General features: G+C 40.2%; 1 long non-coding RNA gene and 1 other non-coding gene across 2 annotated transcripts in view; both read left to right on the top strand.

Moving 5' to 3' along the window:
• LOC136381923 (uncharacterized) overlaps positions 1-16,727 on the top strand; it is a 343,049-nt gene that overhangs the window by 114,909 nt on the left and 211,413 nt on the right. The gene's annotated exons all lie outside the window — the stretch shown is intronic.
• Positions 1,489-1,625, top strand: LOC136382691 (small nucleolar RNA SNORA67). Its single transcript, XR_010747313.1, has one exon. It is a non-coding gene; the product is annotated as a small nucleolar RNA SNORA67 (small nucleolar RNA).

Genomic DNA, 16,727 nt, shown 5'->3' with positions numbered 1-16,727 from the left:
TTCTCACAAACAGTATCCTGACTTGTTTCCAGCTAAATACTGTCCTTACACCTCTTCTAGGCTCTGGGGCTGCAGGCTGGGGCTTTGTTCCTGGGACTCAGGACCCTCCCATCTCTGCTAAACTTACTTCCCACCACGCGAGTCTCTCCCAGCTGCCATTCGCTCTGGGGAGCTGGGTAGCCCTCTCTGCATTTCTGCTTTTCCTACCAGTTTCGGTGTGGCTTCTTCAGTGTTCCTTGGTTGAAGAGTCCTCTTAGTTTAGTCCAAAGTTGGTTTTTCTGAAGTTGGGATATTTTAAAACAGCTAATACCCTAAAAAACAAACAAACAAAAAACAAAAAACAAAAACAGCTAATACCCTATGAGATAATGACTGGCAAATACTGTTGACACAGGAAAAGGAGAAAAGCTAAAATTAAAGCAGAAGGTTATTTGAGGGATACTAGTTTTAAAAGAGGTCATGGGTGGCTTTTAAGTAGGAGTAGCATTTAATTATTTTTTTCCCTTCTTTAGCTCCAAAGAGAATTTTCATAATATGTGCAAAAGCCTCTTTCCAAAAATAGTCTTAGAAAATGGGAAAATTGCAAAATCTAACCACATGAGCTAGCCTGCCAAAATCACTGTTTCCCCAACATTATGAGGATCGACTGGAGATCAATCCTATTCTTTCATTTCTTTTGCGGGTTTTTTTGTTGTTGTTGTTGTTGTTTTGTTTTTCAAAAATAAGCCATCTGTTAAAACTACTTGGAGTAAATACTCTTATTGGTGTGCCTGTTTCCACGCCACGTTCTGGCTGAGTGCCTATAATGTGCCAGCAGCTTATGGAAGTGAAGATAACAGTAGATTCCAGCTCAAATACAGAGCTAAACCTCTATCTTACCCACTTCATGAGTTAAAAAACTGGGTAATTTCACTCTCTGGCATGTTATCTAGAAGTCTACTTTAGTATTGTGAAATGTCATATGTGTGTTATCTTAATAACTTTTATTCATTAAGATACCTTAAAGATATTATAAAGGCAAGTTACCAACTTCAATAAAATATTCTGCAATAAGTACACAATTTACAAAGAATTGGTATAAAAATATGATAAAATGCCTACAAATCAATAATAAGAATACCACAGATATTCCAAAAGAAAAAATGGGCAGAAAACAGAAATGAGAATTTCACAGAAGAGAAAACATGTATGTACAATAGATACATGAAGAAATATTATTAGTGATCAAGGAAATATAGGTCAACATCACATAAAATATCATTTTATTGATAGTTGAATGGCCAAATGAAGAAAGTTGATAATAACAAGTATTGGAGGGAATATGGGTCCATAGGAATTCATATGCACTTCTGGAGTATAAGTTGGTATCATCTTATTGAATTCTGTCTTGGTGTTATCTCCAAGAGTTAAAGATTCATCTACTCTATGACCCAGCAGTTCTATTCCAGTTAAATGCTTGCAAATGCCCAATAAGACACATGTACTTGAAACCAAGGTGATTCCCTCTCCAAGAGGCCTCATAGTGCCGTCTTCAGGAAAGTAGCAACTTGGAAGAAAGTCTGGCGTGCCTCAGGTTTTCAAAGGAGAAGATCACTTCCTTTGCCTTCCTTTGGCTGCCTACATGTAAAAAAAAAAAAAAGACACATGTACTTGAATGGTCGAGCACCGCTTTGTACAAAGGCAAAAACCTGGAAACAACCCAAGTACTCATCAATGGTGAATAGATGATTAAGCCGTGGTAAATTCATTAATCAAATATGATATAGCAGTCAAACCAAGTGAACTAAAATAGTATATAACAGTATGGATGACTCTCAACAACATGAAAGTAAGTAAAAAAAGGTCCCCAAGTATTGCATAAGCATGATGTTCTTACTATAAAGTTAAAAACAACATAAAACAATAAAGTTTAGAATGTACAGCATGGTGACTATAGTTCATAATGCTGTACTACATATTTGAAAGTTGCTGAGAGAGTAGATCTTAAAAGTTCTTATCTGGGTTCTGGTCAGTTGGCTCCATAGTAGGGTGTCAACCTGGCATGTGGAAGTCCCAGGTTCGATTCCTAGTCAGGGCACACAGGAGGAGTGACCCTTTGCTTCTCCACCCCTCCCAGAGGAGGATTAAGGTCGGTTGAGGCTCTGGGCGCAGAAAAAATTACTGGACCCCTTAAAAAAAAGAGAGATAGGGAAAATGAAAATACATGTTAACCATATTTTTAAATAAATAAAAAATATTATGTACTATTAATGTAAAATTGCACATGTGAAACCAAACTTGGGTCATTAGAAAAATATGTAAATTTGAAGTTTTGCGGGGCCCTTCAGAAATCAGGGCCCATGGTGTGCGCACAGTTAAATTCATCTTTGACCCCTCCTTTCTCCTTTTTTTCTCTCTCTCTTTCCCTCCTTCAGCCATGGATCAATTTGGTGAGGGTAGCTCCTTGGAACCTCTGGCCTCAGGGACTAAAAATAGCATGGTTGCGAGCATGGCCCCAGTGGGCAGATCACCCACACCAGGCAGGGGTTTCCCGGTGGAACCCAGTCAGGGTGCATGCAGGAGTCCATCTCTCCCTCCCTCTCACTTGGAAACAGAAGGGGAAAAAAGTTCTTATCACATGCAAAGAAATTGTAACTGTAAGGTAATGAATGTTAACTAGACTTATTGTGATAATTTCACAATATATACAAATATTGAATCATTCTGTTTTACACCTGAAACTAATAAGAATGTTATATGTCAATTGTACCTCAATAAGAAAGGAAATATAGCCTGACCAGATGGTGGTGCTGTGGCTAGAGCATCTACCTGGGTCACTGACCCAAGTATGAAACCTTGAGGTTGCCGGCTTGAGCATGGGCTCACCAGCTTGAGCACAGGGTTGCCAGCTTGAGCATGGAATTAAAGACATGACCCCATGGTCACTGGCTTGAGCCCAAAGGTCACTGGTTTAGAGCCTAAGTTGACTAGCTCAAGCCCAAGATCACTGGCTTGAGCAAGGGGTTACTGGCTCGGCTGGAGTTCCCCGGTCAAGACACTATGAGAAAACAACCAATGAAAGACTAGAGTGCCAAAAGTAGGAGCTGAGGCTTGTAATCTCTCTCCTTTCCTGTCTCTCTCTCTTTCTCTCTTTCTCGCTCTATCTCTATCGCTGTCTTGCGTGTGTGTGTGCTAAAAAAAGAAATAAAAGAAAGTATAGTTTTCTCTGTTTTGATATGCAATTGCATATATTTAAAAAGAAAAATAGAATTTATAAAACAATTCTATTTTTAAATACCTCCCACAATGTTAATAATTAAAGTTTAGAAATAGACAATTATTTAAATGGAAAACAAGAGAATGATGATGATCATGGTTCACAAGGTCATGTGGAAGGATACAGGAGAACACAACCAGTGTAGTGTATGGGTATATGTTGGCTACTGTGAAGTGTTAGCTTTTGTTTTGCATGGTAAATTTGGGGATGGTTATTGTGATATAAAATAACTGGCAAAACAAACATAAGTAGATTATGCAAGGACCAGTGGCAACTGTGTCATGGAACAAGGATTATAGTTAATCCAATTCTGAGGTTCATAAAAAAGAAAACAAACACCACTTGTTATAAAGAGAAGATAAACATAATAAAATGTAGAACAAGGTTTAAAAGTTTAAAAGAGAACATCTGTGTACTGCTCAAATTATCCTTTGTACCACCAGCGCTATAGACAGCATGGAAACCACTGCCCTGACATACAACAATGAACAAGAGAGGTTCTGATCTTAAAGAATTCATGGTTGGTAGAGAAGATAAATAAGTGGGTAATTATAATAGAGTGAACTAAATGATAGGATAATCATAAAGAAGCGAGAGAGCACAGGGCAGTGGCATGGAACTAGTCTGGGCATGGAGAATGTAAGAGGAGGTAAAATCTAACTGGACTTAAAAAGAAAGGGTATTTTGGCAAAGGAATCCCATGCGTAAATGAAGGTGGGACAACTGAATTTCTCTAAATTGTTCCATTTGACTGAAGCAAAGAAATGCAGGAGGGTTAGAGAGAGAAAGATTGGGGCTTTGAAACCAGACAGGGGTCTCCTCATGAAGGGCCTTGAAAGTTATACAATGGACTTGGGAGCTTATCTCAAGAGCCAGGGGAAGCCATCCAATATTTAGGCCAGGGAGTGACATGATTAAACTTCTCGCTTCATAAAGATCGGGACAAGAGGCTGAAAGGGTCAGTTAGATTAGGTAGATGCTGCTGCAGTTGTCTAGGTGGGTCATGGTGATGACTGGAAGCAAAGGCATTTAGGATGAGTAGACAGATTAGGGAGTTCTAGAACTGGTATTGAAGTGGACTTCAAGAGGGATTGGATATGGGAACCAAGAAAGAGAGGCAAGTCAAGAATCACTTCTACTTTGGGTAGCTGAGAAATGGTGGTGCCAGACGCTGAGACTTGAGAAAATGGAAGAAAGAATGTAGGTATCTTGTAAAATGCATCCTATTTGGCCTGGCATTGGTTCAGTGTCTCATAAGCCTTTTCAGATGAACTTGACATTTCTCCAAAAAAAATATGGCTCATAAGCTCTTTAAACAACAGAGATCCTCTCCTTGTTTCCAAATACCACTGAGATGTTAAAGAGACTGTCACAAATACCATGGGAAGAATCTTTAAGTGAAGGTTTCCAGACTCCATGACCTAACATTATAAAAGTTGTTTCACTTTATTTTGTAAGTAATCCCTGAATTAGTTACTTGCGTGGCATGAAGTTTAGGAGTATTGCTGACTATTTGTGTCACTGATTTTGAGATTATAAATTGAGGTCACAGCTCCTCTGAGATTATTTTCCTTTGTTTTAAAAGCAAAATAATTACCTAGATGAATCTACTGGACAACTAGATAATAAAATCCTTTGCGTCAGGTACAACGTAAAACAGTTGCACATATTTCTTCCTTGTATACAGTGGGCCATAAACATGTAAAGGAAGCAACATTAATTTCCTACGGAATCATTGCCAAGATGAAATTTTCTGGTCAGTGGTAAAAGAAGAATGTGTGGACCTATGTTCTGTGAGACTCCTGTGACATGGCTAATACTATGGTCATTTTTATAACTGATTCTGCCAAAAACCATTAAAGCAAGATAGCCATGGAGTGATACATTTCCAAACTTGTAAGAAATATTACATTACATCCAGATAAGTCCCTAGGAAGGTTTGTTATTAATACATATTTGGCTCTGGAGAGAGGAGTTAATAAAGATCCATGTTCCTGGTACTCATGTGCAGGCGGAAGGAATAGAAATAGTTTACATATTACATTAGTGTATTAATATTAGTTAGTAATTATGCTGTCAGATAGTACCAGACTTATTGGGGTAATCACTTCATATATATAAATGTCTAATCATTAGGTTGTATACCTAAAACTAATATAATTTTCTTTGCCAACTGTAATTAAAAAATAAATTTTAGCCTGGGCCCGATGGCTCAGTGGATACAGCGTCATCCTGGCACACTGACGTCATGGGTTTGATCCTCAGTCAGGGCACGTCCAAGAAACTATCATTGAGTGCACAACTAAATGGAACAACTAAGTGGAATAATGAGTTGATGCTTCTCTCTTTCTCTCTCTCTTCCCCTCCCAATCTCTCTCCCTCTCCCTCTCAATCAATGGAAAATTTTAAAAAGAAAAGAAAAATAAATTAAAAAAAAATCCAAACTCTTATCTAATCAAATGTAAAAAATATATATGGTATATTAGTTGCCAGTTCTCATATAGCCAATTCATGTGTTAATGTGGATGATGATACCATAAAGTATAGTAGTAGAATGAAATTTGGTGTCAGGGAGAATGAAATCAAATCCTGACTTTGCCACTTAAGAAGCAATGTGACTTTGACCAAATTATTTAAACTTCTAAATTTTAGTTTCTTCATTGATCAGTAGGACAACATGTCTTTTCTTGGATTTAATAGGTTTAATGAGTTAACAGATGCAAGGAATTTAGACCAGTACTTGATGTATCATAAGCATTCAACAAATGGAGATAATATATTAATAAATAAAGCAACATGAATGTGTACTAATGATTTGTGGCAGGCTAGAGTCTGATATTCGACCTAGGATAACTAAAACTTTCTAAGATACTCTTTAATTTGTGGATAGTTGATTTTTTTAAATCATGGTCCACAGGAAACATAATATCATATTCCACTGGCTCCAAGATGTGCATTTAAACATATTTAAATAGAGGCAGAGATTTTGTTGGCACAACATATCAAAACTTGTGAGAAGGATAACATCAGCTTAAAAGAAAACTTCAGACCCAATAATGGAGCACTCTTTTAAGAAATGTTTCATTGTCAATGTTCTCATTAACATGGAGGATGACATTGTGAAAAAACAGACACTGATTCTTATCTGTAAAATGATTTAGAGGAAATAGACTCTAAGTGGGAAATTCTAGAAAATACCTCTTTCCACTTCTGTTGTTTATGCTTTTCATTTTGTATATGTACAAGAGTAATATTAGATAAAATTATATGTCTAACTAGGACTATTTATGAAATAGCAATCAATATAAAATGAAAATTCTAGTGGTAAAAAGTTGTGTCCTAGTTTTATTGTCAATCTTCATCATATCAGAACATAAATTATGGAGCATTTCATAACTGATGAAAACTTAGTTTTACTGAAATATAGTAAATTTAGAGAGGTTAGAAAATTAAGTTGATAAAGGCAGATACCTAGGTTCAAACCTTAGCTCCTCCATTTCTAGTTATGCTATCTTTGAACAAATGACCTTCCCTCTGAGCCTCTGTAAAACAACAATTTACCTAAACCCTTAAGTAAATAAAATTATATAGGTGAAATATTTAGCATCCTACTGTGGAAATACTTTAAGACTGCAATAAATGATTGATATTATTGCTATTATGACAATAATCTGTTGTTTTATTTTTAAAAATCAAACTATTTCTAAATACTTGTGACATCATATAATGGAAAGCTATGTGTTATATCTATCAATTATCCACATACTACAAAAATATACATTTAAAAATATTAACATTAGTTATATAATTAAGCTTAATGTAATTGCTGAAATTGTTTTGCTGAGACCCAGTAATGACTTGCAACATGAGTCTGGTGCTGACTGAACAAAGATTCCTTTGCATTCAGCCTTCCTGAAACACCAAGCTGGGTATGATCAGTCCTTTTTCTGTCACTTTTCTGTACTTGAACTACAGCAAAGCTTTATTCTTTACATTCATGCATTTATTAAGTCTGCCTGTATTCTCTTCTCATCCACCTCTAATAAATATATGCTATTCCAGTGTAATCATAAACCCAACTGTAAGTAAGCACAGCACAATAGTTATCTTTTGCTTTGTAACAGATACCACAAAACTCAGTGATTTAAGACACCAATCACCTTAGCTCTTTCATGGTTTCTTTGGCTCAGAAACCCAGGGGTGGCTCAGCTGGGCAGTTCTGCCTCGGGGTCCTTTGTGGTTGCAGTCAGATGGAGGCTGAGGCTGGGGTCATCTCAAAGTCTCAATCACACCCTTGCCCAGGAGATGGTCTAGAACAGGGGTCCCCAAACTTTTTACACAGGGGGCCGGTTCACTGTCCTTCAGACCATTGGAGGGCCGGACAAACAATAGCAAACAATGGCCCCTCCCAATCAGGAAGGCAATCCGCAATTTGCAATCTGCGGCCCTGAGGACAAGCACCACAGCCTTCCATAGACTACACACATGGCACTGCCCCAATCTAAGCCAGCAAACTTAAAAAACATTCGTTTACCCAATAGCGGGCATTGAGAAAATTATTACACTGGGGAACAATTTTTTTTTCATTTTCTGTTGCATGAGGTTTTAGAACTGTTTCGATATACAGTGTGTCCGTAAAGTCATGGTGCACTTTTGACCGGTCACAGGAAAGCAACAAAAGACGCTAGAAATGTGAAATCTGCACCAAATAAAAGGAAAACTCTCCCAGTTTCATACCTATTCAGTGCAGTTCAATGTGGGCTCACACACAGATTTTTTAGGGCTCCTTAGGTAGCTATCCCGTATAGCCTCTACAGACTCGTTACTGACTGACGGCCTACCAGAACGGGGTTTCTCCACCAAACTGCTGGTTTCCTTCAACTGCTTATTCCACCGAGTAATGTTATTCCTATGTGGTGGCACATCGTTATAAATGCGCCAATATTCATGTTGCACTTTGGTCACGGATTTGAATTTAGCGAGCCACAGAACACACTGAACTTTCCTCTGTACCATCCACATCTCGACTGGCATGGCCATGGGCTGCTCCGCTGTATACACGGTGTTACGTCATCATCTGCACATGCTGCCACATCATCCTACAGAAACTGGGAGGGTTTTCCTTTTATTTGGTGCAGATTTCACATTTCTATCATCTTTTGTTGCTTTCCTGTGATCAGTCAAAAGTGCACCATGACTTTACGGACACACTGTATTTCTGCATTGCTGATTCCAAATCTGAAATCCGTTTCTTGGTGCATGCTCTAGTTTTTATGCAATTTTAATGTCTTTTTGTTACAGTCAATGGCATGCATTGGTTTTTTAAATTGGAATTAAAGGGCAACAACTCTTGGATTGAACATAATCACAAGGCAATTAATATTTTACAAACATCACTTTTACATAATTATAGTTGTTTTTAAATATAAAAAATTATTATCTGATAAAAAATTATATCTGAAAAAACGGCATATGATCGCATATCCTAATATTCCTTCAGCAATACGACCTATCCCACACTCTGAGACACTCCTGATTCCAGTTTTCTATGGTTTTATTTCTTCTGAAGACAAAGAAAGCGAACATGGTGATCAAGTGTATTTTGATAAGATGCATGAGGAAATGGTTGTAGAATCTGAAGGGTGTTCTTCTGATGCCAAGCAGTCATTAACCCCTCAGCAGTTTAGCCAACCTGAATTGAATGACTTAGTAAGATATCTGGGTCTATCAAAGAAAGCAGCTGAGTTATTAGCCTCCAGGCTTCAAGAAAAGAATGTACTTCACTGGTCACCTAAAGTGTCCCATTTCAGGAACAAATTTTTGTGGACTTTTTTTCTGAAGACAAACACTTTGTTTACTGTCATGATATCAGTAGTCTTCTCAGCCAGCTAGGTGTTACCACTTACAGTCCAACAGAATGGCGGTTATTTCTTGACAGCTCTAAACGGAGTCTGAAATGTGTTCTCCTACACAACGGTAACATTTATGCTGCAGTTCCGATTGGTTATTCAACTCATCTGCGAGAAGATTATAATGACATAAAAATTGTCCTCGACTTCCTGAAGTATGAGGAGCATAACTGGATCATTTGTGTGGATCTTAAGATGGTAAATTTCCTGCTAGGACAACAGAGAGGTTTCACAAAGTATTCTTGTTTTCTGTGTTTGCGGGACAGCCAAGCTTGGTAGAAACACTAGACACAGAATGAGGGGCTGAAACGTGAAGCTCTGGAAGAAGGGATGCAAAATATTGTGAATAAACCTATAGTTAATCGAGACAGGATCATTTTCCCCCACATCAAATTTGGCTTAATGAAGCAGTTTGTTCAGGCTTTGAATAGAGAAAGCAAATGCTTTCAACGTATTATTTCTGCTTTTCCTGCCTTGTCTTTTGAGAAGATAAAAGCAGGTGTATTTGATGGACCTCAAATTCGAACCCTCATATGTGACGAAGAATTTGCCAGGAAGATGAATAAGGAGGAGAAAGCAGTATGGCCGTCTTTTGTGGCAGTTACAAAGAACTTCCTTGGCAACAAAAAAGCAGAAAAAGATGAACTTCTGGTTCAAAGGATGCTGTTGGCTTTCCGTGACATTGGATGTAACATGAGCGTTAAGATTCACTTCCTGAATCTTGATAAGTTTCCCAAAAATCTTGGAGCTGTTAGTGATGGGCAGACTACTGCTGGAGCATCAAACAAGATTGTCCTCAACAAGTACACAAACGCAAGAGCTACAAAAGCAAATTTTTGCTTGAATAGAATTTAAATAAGTTTTGCGCAAATTTTATGATTAAAATAAGTGTTTTAATATGTTCTATTTTGAAATTGTAGACAAATTCTGATGCAATCATGTCTTTTAGCATATTAGTGTATTTACTGCATTATATAAATTATTATATTTCCACAAAGATGATGCCCAAGAAGACATTCTACTTCATTATGTTAAACTAAATGTTGAAAATTTTACAATACAATGAAAACCTAAAATCTTGAATTGCAAACAAACTGTAGCTTACAGAGAAAAACTAATGTCAGATTTGAGATCAGCACACTCGAATTAGGTAAGAACAAGTGTTTTTGTGGATGCAACAAAACTTTGTTCCCCAGAGTTATAAATGTGATAAGTGCTACAAAAAGGAAAGCATAAGGTTCTGAGGAGACGCTGCATTAGTCTGGGGGAGGAGTCTGGGACAGAGAATGACATGGAAGATAATATCCAGAGAGTGAGAAGATCACTAGGTGAAAGGGAGGCAGGTGAGGAGTGCTTTGGCTTTTTCTACATTTGCTTTCAACTACTGTGTATCTCTTGCCTCAAATATTGTACAAGAAAATTGTGACTACCATTGAAATAAATTTCTGGCCCATAAAAGAATATTGGTGGATGGAATAGGAATACGCTTATCAATTCATATTTTAAAATTATATGGTGATCTGCTAATCCTGGTAAGGTGTAATAGGGAAACAGACATTCAAATGGCCTGAGTAGGTCTTCTGCAATCTGTCATCTCATGAAGGAAGCCATTGGGATCTAGGTTTCCAGGTTGGCAAGCAGTGCACAGTTGGCTCTCGCTGGGGGTTCTCTTCATCAAAGCCTCCCATCCATGAGCAGTTTGTTTCCTCATCACAGCAGCCACAGAGTCAGAACGGCTTACCTCCCATTGCCTTCAAAAGAAGCCTGGGCCTGATGTCTCTCAGCTGGTAGCTTTGCTTTCCTCATAGTTCCCACGTGTTGTCATAGGACCGCCATGCCTTGGGATGGCTGTGCTATTCCAAAGGAAACAAGGAAGGGGGAGGGGGAGGACAGACTCTGCTTGCCCCTGACTGACGGTTCAGATGCCCCAGATGCTTCATCTCTGTGCAGAAGGGACGTCTTAACCCACATCTAGAAGGGGAAGAAAAGGCTCCTTCAGAGTCCACAGTGCCAGGGCTGAACTTTCTCTTCCTTGGCCCCCCATGTTGTCTTGGGCACAGCTGGCATTACCTGTGCCCACTAGCTTTCATATACCTCTTATATTTCAGACAATAATATTATCCCAAATGACTGAGATGTGACCTGCAGTTCACCCCTGAAGTTGCCATTATCTGAAGGGTATTATCTGGTGCTGGCTTTTATGTTAATGAAGGGCTTCTATTAAAACTATGTAACTATGGGTAGTGTTGACTAATCAGAATGGATGCTGGTCACAGGGACAGGCATTAGCCCTTTAATTTCTGAATGAAATTGTGGAGTGGTCCAAGACACCTGAGGGGAGAAGGACATAGTCCCAGGTGCAGTTTGCTGACTGGTCTGGACGCGGTTTAGAAATATGGCAGTGGTGTCTCTGTAACGGTGCTAGCCCTGTGCAAATGTGCACAGGATGTGCTGTAGGAGCTGGTACAGCAGAGTGACTCTCAGTGCCTGGTCCGTTACCTTGCCTGTGAGGTGGGAGTCACATATCTCCCTCCACCTCAGCCTCCCTGTCAGGCTAAATGATGTATAAGCTTCCTTTCAGTCATAACATTCATTTTTACAGTTTTTGGGGTTTTTTTGTATTTTTCTGAAGCTGGAAACGGGGAGGCAGTCAGACAGACTCCCGCATGCGCCCAACCGGGATCCACCCGGCATGCCCACCAGGGAGCGATGCTCTGCCCATCTGGGGCGTCGCTCTGTTGCAACCAGAGCCATTCTAGTGCCTGAGGCAGAGGCCACAGAGCCATCCTCAGCGCCTGGGCCAACTTTGCTCCAATGGAGCCTTGGCTGCGGGAGGGGAAGAGAGAGACAGAGAGGAAGGAAAGGGGGAGGGGTGGAGAAGCAGATGGGTGCTTCTCCTGTGTGCCCTGGTCGGGAATCGAACCTGGGATTCCTGCACGCCAGGTTGACGTTCTACCACTGAGCCAACCAGCCAGGGCCCATTTTTACAATTCTAAAACCACAATCCAGGAACTGTCTCTGTTCTTAGTACATAATTGCAATGTAAGGGAAAAATGGATACACTGTTAATTATAATTGGTTATAAAGTGATTGATTTCCTGGGGATTTACTGGCCTGTTTCATTGATAGGTTCAGGAAATATGCTGGCTTCTAGTGTGGCTAGTTCAAGTTGCTTCAACATTTTCACGAGGACTTGATCTCTCTCCATCTTTCAGCTCAGTTCTGCCCTATTTTGGCTTTCCTTCCAGGAGATTTTCCCCCAAGAGGCGGTAAAGAAATACACTAATAATTAACTAATCTTACATTTTATCAATTTTTCAACCCTGGCAAATAAAGAACACTTCAATTTTAAATCATGCCAGTAAAATCCCAGGTCTCATGGGTCCAGCTTGAGTTATGTGTCCGTCCCTGAATTCCACTGAGGCCAAGGGACACACGCTTTGACTGGCTGGGACCAGGCTGCAGCCCATCTCCTTGAACCAAAGGAAGTGTTAGATTAAAACTTTACACATTAACAAGAGGGAAAGGTTGGTTGCTGCAAAGAAAATTGGAGTGTTGTTCCCAAAGAGAAAGCAGTCAAACCCAGCAGATCCCATTCCAAACAAGGATTTAGAATGAAGAAAACCAGCCACACATGTGCCCGCCAAGGTTTATCTGGAAACTTAAGTGAAGCAGCTGGAAAAATGAGGTGTTAATCTTGATGAATCATTTTGGTGTGCCCTTTTCTTTAGCAGAGTCCTGGAGGTTCATTCATCCAGCAAGCCTTGGCCATGTTGCATTTTACTCTGAGCCTGGCATTGAGCTAGAGGCCGAGCACAAGGAAGGAGCAGGACCCTCCTGAAACTCCCAGCCAGTGTCTGAGGGCCCCAAACATGCCACAACCATACAGCACTTTCCAACAGGGATTGCAACTTCTGTCCTTCTTTGCAAATAAACCAAGGGTCTGCTTCTTTCCCTTTGAAAGCTGATGGCTCAGCCTCCAAGTCCCTTTGCTGGAAGGCATATTATGAAACGGGATGTACTGTCAGAAACACAGGTATGAAATCTGAACTGCGTGGCCTCACATAAACCCAACCAGGTCTCTGTCAAAAGCACCTTTCCCTTCAACAGGTGCAAAGACAAAAGGCCCATTGTCCTTTGGAGCCTATAGGATAAATAGAAAGAACACATCCTTGCTGGTTAATCTGCTGGTGATAAAGAGTATTGTTTTATCTTCTGCCATCTCCGAGGTTCCATGGGATGAGTTCTATTGTGACACAAAGTCTGCTTTGTCTTCCCGACTCAGTGAGACGTTTAAACTGACCTTTCATATATTCCTTGGTCACCACAACCTGAGCACTGAGTTGGTATTATGCATTGAGAAGATTATCATTTCCCCCCACAAGGACTCTTATTTAAAGAGGTGCCACAATGTTGAAAAACAGCATGATTCTCTCCTGCTTAAAAATACCTTTTTTTTTTTTTTTTTTTTTTGGAGCAGTTTTAGGTTTCTAGAGAAATTGAGCAGAAAGTAAAGTTCCTATTTTCTTTCTCACCCAGCTCTCCAAACCCTGGTTCTCCAGTTGTTCACATCTTGCATTGTGTGTTATTGTGGCATATTTGTTATAATTAATACATACATTATTATTGACTAAAACCCATTGTTTACATTAGGGTTGACTCTCTTTACATTGTATATTCTTTGGATCTTGACAAATGTATGACAGCATGAATTTACTATTAGAGTGCCACACAGAACAGTTTCGCTGCCCTAACATTCCAGTGTTCCACATATCTGTTCCTCCCTTCCCACCAGTCCCTGGCAACCCTTGGTGACTTCACTGTCTCCCTAGTTTTAGCTTTTCCAGAATGTCATATAGTGGGACTCATGTAGTATGTAGTCTTCAGATTGGTGTTTTTCCTTTAGTAGTATGTACTGGAGGCTCTTCCATGGCTTTCCATGGCTTGATAGCTCATGTCTTTTTGTCACTGAAGAGCTTCTATTTAATATTTAAAGCTTTCAGAATATGAAAGCAGTAGTTACTTCTTACTTCCTCCTTCACTGGTATTTTCATAATCATAAGAGAGGACTAGTTATCACCTAAGTCTTCTTTTCTTTCTTTCTTTTTATTTTTTTTAGTAAGAGGAAGGGAGGCAGAGAGACAGACTCCCTCATGCGCCCCAACTGGGATCTATCTGGAAAGCCTACCAGGGTGCGATACTTTGCCCATCTGGGGCCACCACCTCGCTGCTTGGCAACCAAGCCATTTCAGCGCCTAAGGCAAGGCCATGGAGCCATCCTCAACACCTGGGCCCAACTTGCTCAAACTTGGCTCAAATCGAGCCATGGTTAAGGGAGGATAAGAGAGAGAGAGAGAGAAGGGGAAGGAGAGGGTGAAGAAGCAGATAGTTGCTTTTCCTGTGTGACCTGACCAGGAATTGAACCCAGGACTTCCGTATGCCAGGCCGACATTCTATCTCTGAGACAACCAGCCAGGGCCATCACCTAAGTTTTATAAAGTGGGCCCACTGTAGGTACTATTTGAAATGATCCAATGCAGAACAATGTCAGGTACTTCCTGTGAGGTTAGAGAAGCAGAGCAAATTCTGCCATCTCCGGCACAGCCAACAGACCTCTGTAAGAGGTCTCTCTTCAGTAAACTGCAACTAACAGTGGCTCTCCCTCTGTAAGAGGCCTGTTCAGGCTGCAGGCAACATTGATGTCCTTCACATTTTTACCCAGAAAAATTTATATCCATATAATTAGTGTTTTCCCTGATATAGATGGTTTCCTAATTTTCTTTTCATCTAGCAACATCTGAGGTCCTACTTACTTGATTAGTAATAATGTTTGTTTTTAATACATGACTCAAACATTTTTTTCTTTATTTATATTTCCTAAACAGAATCCACTTAGTCTACACAAAGAACGATAGTGGAGGAGATCCCATTCACTTATCTAATATTTGATAGTCATACAAGGTACAGGCTTTTGAATTCCAGGGAGTGAGATTGGTGTCCCCATTTGACCCTTGCCACCTGTGTCTTTTAACAAATCATTTCTCCTCTCTCAGCCTCAGTTTTCTCTTCAGTAAACTGCAACTAACAGTGGCTCTCCCATGTAAGACCATTAGGGATATGGGAGGGGGTAATTCATGGAGAGCATGAAGCCCAGTTTCAACAACAAAACTCTTCCTCAAACGTCATCCCAGCCACACCAGGCAACTGGCCTGTGTAGAAAGGAAATGCTGAACACAGAGAAGATGCTCATTAAATTATTCCTGACTGATCAAGGAAGCAAAGGAAGAGCAGATTCTACCACATGTGTGCTCTCAGAGAACACAGTCCAGGAATCCGATTTGACTGGGCTCAAGCATGATGGAAGAGCTGAGGTCCCTGTGCAGTCTTGTAGGATAAGGACAGCACTTCTGGCTCCTTTGTCTCTGCTTCTGCTGTCACAAGCCCACTGTTAGTAGCTTTCATTTGTCTCTTCTTCACCCTCAGAAAGCCTATTTCATGAGCAAGTGTAAGTGAAACTGAGGTTTGTTACGATTTTGATTAAATTTAGTTTCAAATCCTAGCTCTAGAAATCACCCCTCTGTGTCTGTTCCCCTCAGAGACCTTGCCTGTAATCAGCAACCCCTGAGGCAGCCGAAGACAAGAGTCCGGCCCTGACTAATGGTCACAGAGTCTGATGGACCTCTGGAAGGATCAAGAAAACATCTTGACCTCAGTTATGTTTCAGCTCCTGAGCCCTAAGGTAGAATGACCTGTGGCTACTTTCCCATGAGACCAGACAGAGGGGCATCACAACAGACCTCAGAGCTGTCCTCAAGACTGGGCAAAATGATCGTTCTTCCCTCACATCCAACTGGTTAGCTGCCAGCATGGTCCCAGACCCTAACCCACGGTGTCTTGTGATGTTTCCCTACATAGTCTGTGACCTATACACCGCTAGGGAGTCTGGGCTTCTGAGCACTAGTTTCCTGTCCTCCTGGTTTGTGCCATTCATGATAAAATAGCCATTATTTCTCCACTGTACTCCTCAGTGTCCAGTGTTTGGCTCTGCCAGTGCTGGGTGGACGGACTCTTTCTGTTCTGCAAGACTAGCTTTGGTAAGGTGATTAGGGAAAAACCTGGTTTCCAGTTTTACTCAACAATTTCTTTAGGGTGAAACTGAAGGGTACAGTATTATTCTGTCTCTCCTTCTTCTGCCCTCCACTACCATAATGTTCAGCTAAAATAACTTGTCATCTAAGAGTTGCTAAGATCCAAGGAGCAAGAAATCTCAGTCCTGCACAACACAAGAGCTAAACATATTGTGGGCACCATTTTTGTCTTACTTTTGATCCACTGTTATCATTTTGCAGAGGAAAACTCCCTTGCCAAAGGCAAGGTAAATAAACTCAGACACATCCTGTCTCCCTCACATCTTTGTTTGTCCATAAACTGTCAAAGACACAGATGAAAATCCACTAAACCATGCTCGAGGCAGTTACACAAAGGCCAAATGTGATTGGAGCACAAAAAACTCGATGTGGCAGAAGATGATATCTAAAATGCTACCAAGCTGGTTCTGTGTG

The sequence above is a fragment of the Saccopteryx leptura genome, chromosome 10, assembly GCF_036850995.1.
Source record: "Saccopteryx leptura isolate mSacLep1 chromosome 10, mSacLep1_pri_phased_curated, whole genome shotgun sequence".
Lineage (NCBI taxonomy): Eukaryota > Metazoa > Chordata > Mammalia > Chiroptera > Emballonuridae > Saccopteryx > Saccopteryx leptura.
This window is presented reverse-complemented; position numbering and strand designations above follow the sequence as displayed.